Raw genomic sequence first — 13,914 nt, 5'->3', positions numbered from 1 at the left:
AATATATTATGGACATGTTTCTTTTTTTGCGCATGCATGTGCGAGTCTGCTTATTTGCATGTGTTTGTTTATATACATGAGAGTGTTCGCGTAAAAAAATGTTTGTTCATATGTATCTTGACTTTCCTCATTAGTTGCATATATCATATGTGTGTATATTTGTGCGGGTGCCTGCACGTGTCTATGCATGCATGTGTTTTTGTATCTGTTTGCAAATACTTCGTTTAGTGTCATTGAGCATACATTTCCCATTTCACTTTTTTGGTCATTCTTGTAAGGTATTGGCTTATTGAATTTAACTTGGCTTGTACATAACCTTTTTCGTCAGCATCTTCCCAATATTATGTGGATGTTATTAGCTCCTAGGGCTGCCTTTAGTTGATTCTCAAAAAGTACAAAGGAGTTGCATTTGGAGTCAGTATTTATATTCTGCTACTCTGTCCTTTAGTTTCCATGTATAATGCCTTTATTAAAAAAGACCTCCTATAGGTGAGGCTATCCACTGCTTCTACTAGATTTATTATATCTGTTGAGTTGATACTCGTAACTGACTTTTGCATACACAAACATCTTCACAGATAACCGCAAGCATATAATTTGCAATTTTTCAATGCAGATTATTTACTCACCATGAATTTTTTTGATTCTAGTGTCTGCCTGAGGATCTGCTTTTCTTATGCTAATGGCAGGCCAAAGTTGGTATAGAAGAAGCACCTCAATAAATTAGACACTACCTCAGGTTATATCAAACATCTCTGTTATATTACCAAGTTGTATCTTATACTGTGGTTCTCCAGGAGCTCTGCTGTATGTTTTTCTGCTCCATTAGAAATTTAGATTGTTTTAATTTGAATTGAAAAAAATGTTAAATATTTGAATTCTTTGAGTTTGTACATCATGATGTATCATGTATTCCGGTTCTGCTCCCTATGCGTTTTCTTTTTGTTGTTTCTCTTATTAACTTAAAATTTGATTTTTCTGCTAAGATGTTTCATTTGCCTATTAACCTTTATTAAATAGATTTTTTTCCTCCAGTCATACTAGGATCTATTGTTTGAATAGTTATTCACTTTGGTTGCTTTCTCTGTTTTTACTATTTCAAGAACCATACAAGGATCCCAGTCCTTGCCTGCTTGATAAAGCTTTCCTATCTGTCATCTAACAATAAAGCTTATCTGAGAAAGTATGGCAAATATTCAATCAATGGTGTAATTGGTATCTTCCTTGTGTGTTACTAGGGAGAGTGCGAAGACAAAGCACCTGTTCATATTCACACCATGTTTGGTTTATGATGACCTCTTAAAGGTTATGAAGCCTTTCCAGGCACCTAATGTCTGAGTTATGACATGAGCTATTGTTAAAAGGAGACTGGTGCAATTTTATTTTATTTTATTTTTCCATTGCAACACAAGCGTTCTCTCCCTTTTCCTCTAGTTTCTTTTATCGTGAATTTACTGGGTTGGTTTATAGAGATACTTCCTTTTTTTTTATATGTAGACTACAATTCTGAAATGTCATCACTTTTATCCTCCTGTGAGATTGTACACTGCTTCTTAGCGTATAGGAAAACACAACATATAAAATCTACTTCAGTCAAGTATATGATATTCTTCGTTGAGTAAATCAAGCAATCTAAATTTCTAGGCACCACGTAGAAACTATCTCATTCTTTTTCGGTAAGATTTTTTTTAGAGTAAGCTAGGAATATTTGTAGACTGGAAGTCTCTATGGGCCAGTATATCGGTTACAGTTTGTGTACTTTTTTTTTTCGTTTTCCTGGAACTCTTTAATTTGAGTTACTCTCCATGGTCAGTTCCATGTTCATGGGAAAAACCATGATATGCATAATCTTCCACTTTGTGTGATTCTAATATATTTTCTGTTGAAGTTATGCTACAAGTTTGAAAACAGTAACCTGTTTATGATTGTTTCAGGCCGATTGATTTTCTTTTACCTTGAGCAGAGTAATTCTTGGGAAAACGCTCAGGTATTTTTCTGGAAAGTTCATGAGTCTAGTGTGTCCATACCAGGGCATTTGCAGCTTTCTAAAAGGGATTATGCCTTATTAACAGTGAATTCAGTAACATGCTTCCTTCCATTGATCCTCTTATTTCTTTGTATTTTCTTGAAATCAATCCTACTCTATTAACTTGTTGGTTACATATGGTAGAATATTCTTCATTCTCACTGGATGTTTACATATAGTAGTGTTCATTCTTACTGGATATAGATATTTTACTTAATTCATTTGTGTGTGTGTGTAAAAGAGCAAATTAAAGATACATACTTGAGCCTTTTCCACCTTTTTTTTTGCCCCACAAAGGAAACTTTTCATAGCTAGTTACTGGTTGCTATAAAGAATGGGCAATTTCAAACAGTGTTTTCATGATCTTTTGGTTCGAACAAAATGTTTGCGACTATCAGGGAAGATACTTGCTAGAAATAATTTCTCACCAGAGCAATCATTGGGTTTCTGCCTCAAAGTCATCGAGTGTTAGGTGCTTAGGTTCCAAAAGAGACATGGTTGATGTTTTGGCGAAATCCTGCCTAATTCTTGTGTTCTCCCTTCCTTTCCTCTCCTCGATATTTTATTTCGAACTTGCCTACTTCAGCAGTCTCCTTGTACTTCGTCCCTGTCTCTACTGAAATGATAATTCTGGTGAGTAAACTTTGTAATTGGAACTTAACCTGCTTTTCTAGACAATGTGTTTAATGAACTTCTGAACCCTTGGAAATAGTTTTTTGGTGAAGCCTACTGTAGAGAAATAGAGAAGGCAAAGTTATTTATTCATCTAAACCTAACGTCTTTTAAATAGAGATTAAGAGGTTTACATGAACGGATATGGATATCGTCCCAATTAACCAAATACCTAAATAGTATATCATCTATCACTCCCCCTCATGCTAGAGCATATAGGTTATATATGACCAATTTGTTACATATGAGAACTTAAAACGACTATTTAAAAGAGTTTTCATCAAGTTTACTCTGTTTGGAGCACTTGAAGAACATAATATACCTGTATGCTTCATTTGAAGTAGCCGTCGAGCAAGAAATAGATCTCACAAAGTAACAACCCAAAAAGTATAATTATAACTCGAGCATAAGCCAAGAGCCAAAATAGTGTCAGACAAAGATCACAACCAAATCCTCATTTTAGTAACAAGTAGATAGTCAACCAACTAGAAATAGAAGACACTCAATATAGGAACATATTGATGCGAGAACAACCTAGACGGGTAAGCTAATAGAAACTAAGTGGGTAAGCCAGTAGAAACCCTCGGCGAGTCTACGTCCCCGCTCCCCACTCTCGAGGAGAAATCCACTACACACCCGGTTTGGAAGCCGGAACTTCGTCTACACAGCGATCCCACACGATCTCTCACTACACAGTTTGATCTCAACAGATCACACTCCCTCACAGTTGATCTACACAAGATCTCACTCACACAGCAGAAGAAAAGATGCAAGACTCTCTCTTTACACAGCCCCTATGGCAAAGAGAAAGATTACTGAAGCTGGGAAGTGAATCACACACAAAAACCACAGAGAAAACAGATTTGAAAATTTTCTCAGGAAGACAGCAGTCTCTCTGGTTTTTGCAAAACGTTGGGGCAGCTGGAAGAAGAAGAAGTCTAGGGTTTAAATAGAATATATTAATCAATTTAAAAACATAACCCAATCTTCCCATTTAAGAAAATAATCTTCTTTTCAGACCATTACCACAGACTGTGCCAAACACGGTTAAGTGTAAGCACAGCAAACGAGGCAATCGACCGTTTGAAAAAAGTCGCGGTTGACCGAAGGGAATTTCGGTCGTCTGTCAAAACGTTCGGTCGACCGAAATAAATAATTCGGTCGACCGACCGAAAATCCGGTCGACCGACAGAAAATTCGGTCGACCGCGATTTGCTTTGAAAACATAGAAAACAAGCAGAGCCATCATCGGTCGACCGGCGCGGTCGACCGATAGAAAAATCGAGATTTCGGTCGACCGCACCGGGTCGACCGACAACCTCTCTGGAAAATACTGATGAATGATCATATGTGCGGTCGACTGGTCCGGTCGACCGCATTCTGATACATTTGCACAGACTGATTTTTTTGACTCAAACTAAAATATTTATAAAATATTTATTTGACCTCTGAAAATTATGAAACTTTGTAAAATGTTTTTAATACTAAAAGCAAACTGTTTGGAAAAAGAACTTTGCTAAGGTCCTCATACTTGTGATAAATAGTATTTTGTGAAAAACGCTTAAAAACATAAGTATGAAAACGTGTGTGATTCCCAATAGCTTCAAGAAAAATCAGTAACTCTTTGCCTACATTCTAGCACTAGAGAGAAAATAAAAAACTAGCTAATATCCTCACATAGAATAAAGTTCTTGAGTCTTGATATAGCTTTAATTTTGATGAAGCTTCTATATGAATTTGTTGTTCTTGAAATAACATTGCTTCATCATTATGCCTCCTCCTCCTTTGGATATCATCGTTATAGCGTATGTTCTATCCAATCCTCCATTTATGGCACTAACAAGCTTGATACATGAATTTACTACATTTGCACTCAATAAGCCATTAGTACCAATAATGGTGGTTGTAAAACATCATCAAAACATAAGGGCTAACAATCTCCCCCTTTTTGATGATGACAACCAACCATTATATAATAGCAAAAATAAAATAGCTTATAGATAGGTGCTCCCCCTATCTATGAGCTCCCCCTAAATATATGCAACAAATGAGGAGATTTCTCTCCCCCTTTGTCACCATAAAAAATGGGGTAAAGAGAAATACTAAATGCAAAATACAACTAGTCAAGCAAGCAATGTAGAACTTTCACATAGTGCATAAGCCCAAACCATTTCTTATGCGACAAAAATCATCCTCTCCAAGAGGCTTAGTAAATATATCCGCTAGTTGAGATTTTGTGTCAACAAATACTAGGGATACATCTTGTCGCTCTACATGATCGCGTAAGAAATGATGGCGTACATCAATATGTTTAGTTCTAGAATGCAAAACCGAATTTTTGGAAATATTTATGGCACTTGTGTTATCACAAAAGATTTTAATATTTTGAAAACTCAAATCATAGTCAACTAAGCTTTGTTTCATCCATAAGACTTGAGCACAACATAAGCCGGCGGCAATGTATTCCGCTTCCGTAGTGGACAATGCAACACAATTTTGTTTCTTGGAAGCCCAAGAAACAAGTGAATTTCCTAAGAATTGGCATGTTCCACTAGTACTCTTGCGATCTACCTTACATCCGGCAAAGTCGGCATCACAAAAACCATATAAATCAAAAGAAGTGCTTCTTGGATAAAATAAACCAAGGTTAAAAGTTCCATTAACATACTTAATGATCCTTTTAACCGCAATTAAATGAGATGCTTTTGGAGATGCTTGAAAACGTGCACATGCACACACACTAAACATGATGTCGGGTCTACTAGCGGTGAGATAAAGAAGACTACCTATCATACCTCAGTATAGTTTTTGGTCCACATCTTTACCACTCTCATCCGCATCAAGCTTAACACTAGTACTCATGGGAGTAGGCGCATGCTTAGAATTCTCCAACTTGAATTTCTTCACAAATTCCTTCGCATACTTGCTTTGTGAAATGAAGATCCCATCCTTAGTTTGCTTGACTTGGAGCCCGAGAAAGAATATAAGCTCTCCCATCATACTTATCTCAAAGTGATCCTGCATGACTTTAGAAAATTCCTTGCACAAGGATTCATTAGTAGCACCGAAAATAATGTCATCCACATATATTTGAACTAAAATAAAATCATTTTTCCTTTTTCTCACAAAAAGTGTGTTATCAATTGTTCCTTTTGAAAAACCATTTTCAATAAGAAAACTAGAGAGGCGAGCATACCAAGCCCTAGTAAACATGATTAGGAAAAGTATGATCTATAAAACCAGGGGGTTGCTCAACATACACTTCCTCTTCTATAAAACCATTTAAGAAGGCACTTTTAACATCCATTTGAAATAGTTTGAAAATTTTAAAGCTAGCAAATGCCAAAAACATCCTAATAGGTTCCAACCTTGCAACCGGTGCAAATGTTTCATCATAGTGTATGCCCTCCTCTTGATTGTATCATTGGGCAACCAAACGTGCTTTATTTCTAGTAACAATGCCATGTTCATCAAGTTTGTTTCTAAAAACCCATTTTGTACCAATAACACTAGCATTGTTTGGTCTAGGAACTAACTTCCAAACTTCATTTCTTTGAAAATTATTTAGTTCTTCATGCATAGCCAAAACCCAAAATTCATCATTCAAAGCATCATTAATCTTTTTAGGTTCTAGTTGAGATAAGAAAGCAACATTACCACACTCACTCAAAGCTTTTGAGCGAGTAATAACTTCTTTTGAAGGGCTCCCAATAATTTGTTCCTTTGGATGGTTTGATGTGAATTTTCAAGCTTTAGGAGGTTCAACTTGTTCTTGAGCATTGGAGCTATCTACATCCTTTTGAGCTTCTATAGAGGGAGTATCATTGATTTGCAAAAAGTCCAATCCTCCAACAATATCATCATCATCATCTTTCCTAGGCAAAACAACTTGAGAGCCAACATTAGTCTCATCAAAAGTAACGTTTATAGATTCTTCAACAACGAGGCTTTGTTTATTGAAGACCCTATAAGCCTTACTTCGAGATGCATCACCCAAGAAAATACCAACATCAATTTTGGAATCAAATTTATCATGGTGATCTTTTGTATTTAAAATAAAACATTTGCAACCAAAGACACGAAAATAACCAATGAAAGGAGTTTTTCCATAAAAGAGTTCATAAGGAGTTTTCTTAAGCTTTGGTCTAATCAAAACACGATTTAAAACAGGGCAAGCCGTATTGACGGCTTCCGCCCAAAAATATTTTGGCAAATCAAAAGAATTAAGCATAGTGCGTGCCATCTCTTGTATGGTGCGATTTTTCCGTTCAACAACACCATTTTGTTGTGGTGTTCTAGGAGCGGAAAACATATGAGTTATACCATGATGAGCACAAAAATCATAGAAAAATTCATTTTGAAATTCACCACCATGATCACTTCTTATTTTAACAACTTTCAAATCTTTTTCATTTTCAATTCTTTTAACATGATTAGCAAATTCTTCAAAACAATCATTTTTCTTAGCAAGAAATATTGTCCATGTAAAACGAGAAAAATCATCAATAATCACAAAAACATAGTGTTTGCCTCCAAGAGAGGTAACACGCATAGGGCCAAATAAATCAAGATGAAGTAATTGTAAGGGTTTAGAAGTCGATACCTCATGGATGGATTTGAAAGAAGATTTTGTTTGTTTACCTTTAGCACAATCCTCACAAATTGTATCTTTTATGAAGTGCAAGCTAGGTAGCCCTTTTACAAGATTCTTCTTAGACAATTTTGATATTAACTCCATATTTGCATGTCCAAGTCTCTTATGCCAAATCCAAGGATTTTCATCAATAGCCGCAAGGCACTTCACATCTTGATTCACTAGTTCATTCATCTCAAAAATATATACATTAGATTTGCGATTAGCAATAAAAACAATTTTTCCATCCATACTAATGATGTATTTATCCGGTTTAAAAAAAATATCAAAACCTTTATCACTCAATTGGCTAATGCTAAGAAGATTATGATTCAAACCATTTACTAAATAAACATTTTCTATAACGGGTGAGGGTTTCTTACTAATAGAACCAATACCAATAATTTTACCTTTCTCACCTCCACCGAAGGAGACATTGCCTCCTTCAATCCTTGATAGGGTTGCAAATAACTCTTTGTTGCCCGTCATATGATGTGAGCAACCACTATCTAGGTACCACATCTCCTTATGTCGTTGCCGTGATGTTTCCTACAAAAGATGAAGATGAAGATGTAGTAGCTTTAGGTACCCAAGTCTTGGGTCCTTGGTGGTTAGTAGTTTTGGTACCTTTGGGTACCCATATCAATCCATAAAAATCTTGGTTGTCTTTGATTCTACAATGAGTAGAAATGTGTCCATGTCTCATACAATAAGTGCATACAAAATTTCTTTTGTATGTACGAATGTTAGAACCATGAAACCTATTTCTATCATGGTGATTGTAGTTAGCATAAGCATGAGTGGGTCTAGTTCTACAACTCTCAATTTCTAATCTTTCAATTTTTGATCTTAATTGCTTATTCTCGAAATCAAGATCTCCTAGCAATTCATATTTTAAAGCAAGAGAAGTTGTTAATTGTTCTAGCTTGATATCACAAGAAGCATGCAACTTTTTGAAAGAAGAGTATTCTTTAGACATTCTCTTAAATTCAAAATTCAACTCTTCTAATGCCATAGCTATGTCACATTGCATGTAGAAAGATTCACTTTCGGCCTCGGATATTACCTCATGTTCATTTGCCATGAAACAAACATTTGGGTCATGAAGAGCAAGTTTGGCTCCTTCTTCATCACTATCCGAGTCACTTGGTTCGGATTCTTCCCATCCGACATACATAGCCTTCTTCTTCTTGTACTTCATGTACTTTTCTTTGAGCTTGGGGCAATCCTTAGCGATGTGACCCGGTTCATTGCACTCAAAACATTTACCTATACGAGAGGAAAACTTGTTGTTAGATCGGGGGTTAAATTTCTTGTTCATTTTTATAAGTCTAGAGATTCTTCTAGAGAGATGAGCCACTTCTCTAGAAAAATCGACTTCACTATCCGACGACGAAGATGAGTTGTCACTAGCTCCTTTGAGAGCTATTGTCTTCAACTTTGGTGACGGCTCCTCAACTTCACGTGATGGCACTTCCTCCTTCTCCTTCCCCTTGAGCTTCTTCTCATGCACTTTGAGCTTTCCGATGAGGCTATCAAGAGCTAAGGTAGTGAGGTCATGAGCTTCCTCAATGGCCGTAGCCTTGGGCTCCCATGCCGGAGTCAATGAGCGAAGTATCTTGTAGTTCATCTCTTGAATGGATAATTGCTTATCTAGACCATGTAATTCATTGATGATATTAGTAAAACGGGAAAACATAGCATCAATGGATTCATTTGGAAGCATTTTAAATAGCTTATAATCATGCATAAGTCCACTAATCTTAGATTCCTTAACTTGGAGTGTTCCTTCATGTGTGATACATAATTTTTGCCAAATTTCGTATGCGGTTGCACACGTGGAAACTCTATTGTATTCATTGGGGAAAAGACCACAGATTAAGGCGTTCATAGCATTGGCATTGAGATTGGCTTGGTGCCTTTCTCCATCGGTCATACTCCCGACTTTAGACTTCTCTACATATTTCTTCTCTATGAGCTCTAGGATGTCAAGATCAATACAACGGAGGTAGATTCTCATCCTAGCCTTCCAATAAGCAAAATTACTCCCTGTGAAGAGAGGTGGTCTAGTGGTGGATTGTCCTTCCAACATATGCATATTCAAAGAGGCCTCCATTAGATCTTTTCTCTAAGGTTGTTAAACCAAAAACTGATATAGAGACCAAGCTCTGATACCAATTGAAGGACCCTAGAGGGGGGGTGATTAGGGTCAAGAGGCTCTAATATGCAATTAAAAAACAGCACAAGCAAACCACAAAACAGAAATGCGATAAAAGTAAGAGAGATAAGGTTAGGAGTTCGTTATCCTTGACGCGCGATGTGTTAACGAGGTTCGGCCCTCTGGCCTACGTCCCCGCTCCCCACTCTCGAGGAGAAATCCACTACACACCCGGTTTGGAAGCCGGAACTTCGTCCACACAGTGATCCCACACGATCTCTCACTATACAGTTTGATCTCAACAGATCACACTCCCTCACAGTTGATCTACACAAGATCTCACTCACACAGCAGAAGAAAAGATGCAAGACTCTCTCTTTACACAGCCCCTATGGCAAAGAGAAAGATTACTGAAGCTGGGAAGTGAATCACACACAAAAACCACAGAGAAAACAGATTTGAAAATTTTCTCAGGAAGACAGCAGTCTCTCTGGTTTTTGCAAAACGTTGGGGCAGCTGGAAGAAGAAGAAGTCTAGGGTTTAAATAGAAGATATTAATCAATTTAAAAACATAACCCAATCTTCCCATTTAAGAAAATAATCTCCTTTTCAGACCATTACCACAGACTATGCGAAACACGGTTAAGTGTAAGCACAGCAAACGAGGCAATCGATCATTTGAAAAAAGTCGCGGTTGACCGAAGGGAATTTCGGTCGTCCGTCAAAACGTTCGGTCGACCGAAATAAATAATTCGGTCGACCGACCAAAAATCCGGTCGACCGCGATTTGCTTTGAAAACATAGAAAACAAGCAGAGCCATCATCGGTCGACCGATAGAAAAATCGAGATTTCGGTCGACCGCACCGGTCGACCGACGACCTCTCTGGAAACCAATGACGAATGATCATAGGAGCGGTCGACCGGCCCGGTCGACCGCTTTCTGATACATTGCAGAAACTAATTTTTGACCCAACTTAAAATATTTGCAAAATATTTATTTGACCTCTGAAAATTATGAAACTTTGTAAAATGTTTTTAATACTAAAAGCAAACTGTTTGGAAATTTTTTTTTGCAGATAGGTCCTCATACTTGTGATAAATAGTATTTTGTGAAAAACGCTTAAAAACATAAGTATGAAAACGTGTGTGTGATTCCTAATAGCTTCAAGAAAAATCAGTAACTCTTTGCCTACATTCTAGCACTAGAGAGAATAAAAACTAGCTAATGTCCTCACATAGAATACAGTTCTTGAGTCTTGATAGCTTTAAGTTTGATGAAGCTTCTTTATGAATTTGTTGTTCTTGAATTAACATTGCTTCATCATTATGCCTCATCCTCCTTTGGATATCATCGTTGTAGCATATATTCCATCCATCCTCCATACATGGCACTAACGAGCTTGATAAATGAATTTACTACATTTGCACTCAATAAGCCATTAGTACCGATAATGGTGGTTGTAAAACATCATCAAAACATAAGGGCTAACAGATTTGTGCTTGAGTGATTGAAGTGATGCCCAATCTATAAAAGGCACAGACTAGACAGATTTTGGATTGATCTATACAAGGAACGGGCTAAAAAGTTCTTGAAGGCTTGGTCGAAGATAGATTTGATGCGATGTTGTGCATATTTAATGTAGGTGCACTATAAACCCAATGATGTAGATCTGATTCGGATCGGATCTCAAGTTGTTGAAAGCAATCAGTGAAAGATGCAAGAGTTGCACTGTTCGCAATAAACAGTGTCAAGACTACTGTTCATCACAAATAGCACCATGATGAACAGTAGCGGTATTTTTAAGGGTTTTTTCTCTCTCTAAATGGTAGGGTTTTGATTGAGGTTGCTGAAGCTGCCAAGGGAAGCATGGAGGCTATGCTTGCGGCAAAACCCCTTCGGCAGCCCCAAGATCGTGAAAGAGAAGTTCTTTAGAATCGAGATGTCAGTTCTGATACTATGTAGAGAAAATAGAGAAGGCAAAGCTATTTATTCATCTAATCTTAACTTCTCTTAAATAGAGATTAAGAGGGTTAGATAAACGAATATGGATATTGGCCCAATTACCCAAATATCTAAATACTAATACCTATTACTTATTGCATGGAACAATTCCATGCCATTATTAGCTTTCATAGTGGGTATGATTGTTAATTAGATGATACAAGTTTCGAAATCAGTTTTTATCCGCTTAAACCCCAGTTCCGCATGCTGCCACTTGGTTCTATCAATTAATGTAATATAAACATGTTAGCTATATGCCATTTTGAGTATGTGTATTTATAGGTTTGTCGTATATGTTTCAAGTACGTATCCATACATTACATTTCAGTTTAAAGGAAGAACACCGTTTGTAAGTTTTACTCTCAGATTTGGTTTCAACTGGCCAAATATTTGAAGAGTTGTCAAATTTTGCCGTTTTCTTAGTCATGAGAGTCGAGAAACAAGAGAAGGTAACAGCACAGGAGATGAAGCCGGTCAGAAACAAGCTAAAAGCGTCCGCTCTCTCTTCGCCTATCTTTTTGTGTTACAGTATTCTGTTTATGCTTATTTCTTTAAAAGGCCATTGAAACTTTATGCATCTTACCCTCTAGAAAGTCCACGTAGATCAGACTGGTTTTGAAAGCAGCTGAATGTTTTCTTGAAAAATTGGAGAATCGTGTGCTGGAGTTAGGAGTATAACGTGCGCATGGCTGTTTGTTCTAAGCTAGTATTAGATTGAATTGAGTCTTTAACTCCATGATGGTTTGATGGCAACTCTAGATATGTTATCGATCTAGAGATTTCATTAAGCTTTAGCTAATACAGAGAAAGTGCACTTCGCTGTGATGCTTTCGATGTTACTGTTCGATTTTATTTTATTTTATTTGTTTTTTCCCCAACGAAAGGAGATAAAGCTGTTTGTGCAACCTCGACCGATTTTAATAGCTTTGTCGCTGCTGAATTGGGTCTTAGCTTGATATATATAGGGAGTTCTCTTAATTAACTTTTCTTGCTCTAGGTACTTACCTTTGTTTTATGTGTTTCATTAGTTTGTCACCGGCTTCGTAATATATTCTTTTCATCTCCGTTCTTTCTATTCAATCACTTATTATGCGTTCTGACAAACTGATCCGACTGTAGTGCAAATGATACAAATTTTGTATATTTCTCACTTGTTTACTGATATGTATATATATATATATATGTATATATATATATATATGTATATATGTATATATATATTCTTTCTGTTCATTCTTTACTACAGGTACCTACGTCAGGTGATTTCTGAACTGACGTCGACCGGTCAAGTATCCAATTATTGGAGGATAGGCAGCTTAATGACTCAGTAAATTCTGAAAATCAAAGATTTGTCAAGAAGTGTTTGTTGGGGGCCAATACATGCGCAGCTTCCCTAAGCCTCAAGATGGAAGTTTCTAATGCTATAAAGTGAGAAAGTATGTTTTCTGGAGACTACAACAGAAAGGCATTTCATTTTATTCCATCCTGGTCCCAGTACCTTGAACTTTACTTACTTTGATCATTTATCAATTTCTGGTTGGATATTTTATTTAGCGCTTACTTCAAAATGGGCATGCCTTCGCCAACATTAGGATAAGGGAGTCGCTTTTTATCCCATGGATATTTCTTTCTAATTTCAAGTTAAATGTTTCTTTTTTCTGTTTTCTGAGAACCTGCTTTCACTTTCCTATTCTATTTTTTCATCTAGTTTATCTGGAAGGAGTACAAATTTATTTTGAGTAAAACTCTTCAAGTTCATACACTGCAGGTAAACTCATCGGAGAGGGTGAAAGCTTCAATCAAAGGTATAACAAGGAGAGAAGGTGCATGTGCTTTTGATGCAGGCATTTCCAGGAACAATAAGACGATGGGCCTTAGTAACAGGCGTATTCTTAAATTCTTATGCCCATTTTTATAAATACTCATATGCTCGTATCCAAGTTTCTTTTTCGAGTTCACCTTCACTTGTGTGCATCATAAATTTCATTTGCAACTGAAGTCGTCTGACTGATTCTCAACCTTCCTGGAGATGGACGAGTCGGGCTGATCTGCGCAAAACTCTAGATTACTACTCATTGATTGCTTTTCATAGTTAAAAATGGACGAATCGAGGCATTTTCAATAAACTATTGCTATGGAAATACTAACTACTTTATAAATGTCGAATTAAGTGGTTTATGCGAGTTGAATAATCAAGGAAATAGCACTTAAGATTATGAATAGTGTATTCTTATGCAACCTTGCTGCTTTTTGCTTGGAGTCCAAAGCATGAAAATGGAGTGATTTTTCACTTGAAGCTTTTCTTCAATATTGACGGACGTTTTCAGTCGTTGATAATTAGTGGACGCCCGCGGCATGAGTTAAGACATGACATGCTGCATAGGAAGCCAATACCATAGCCAAGATAAACAAAAATTAGACA

This window comes from Asparagus officinalis, chromosome 5 (genome assembly GCF_001876935.1).
Source record: "Asparagus officinalis chromosome 5, Aspof.V1, whole genome shotgun sequence".
Taxonomy (NCBI): Eukaryota; Viridiplantae; Streptophyta; class Magnoliopsida; order Asparagales; family Asparagaceae; genus Asparagus; species Asparagus officinalis.
Note: the sequence above shows the minus strand (reverse complement) of the source record.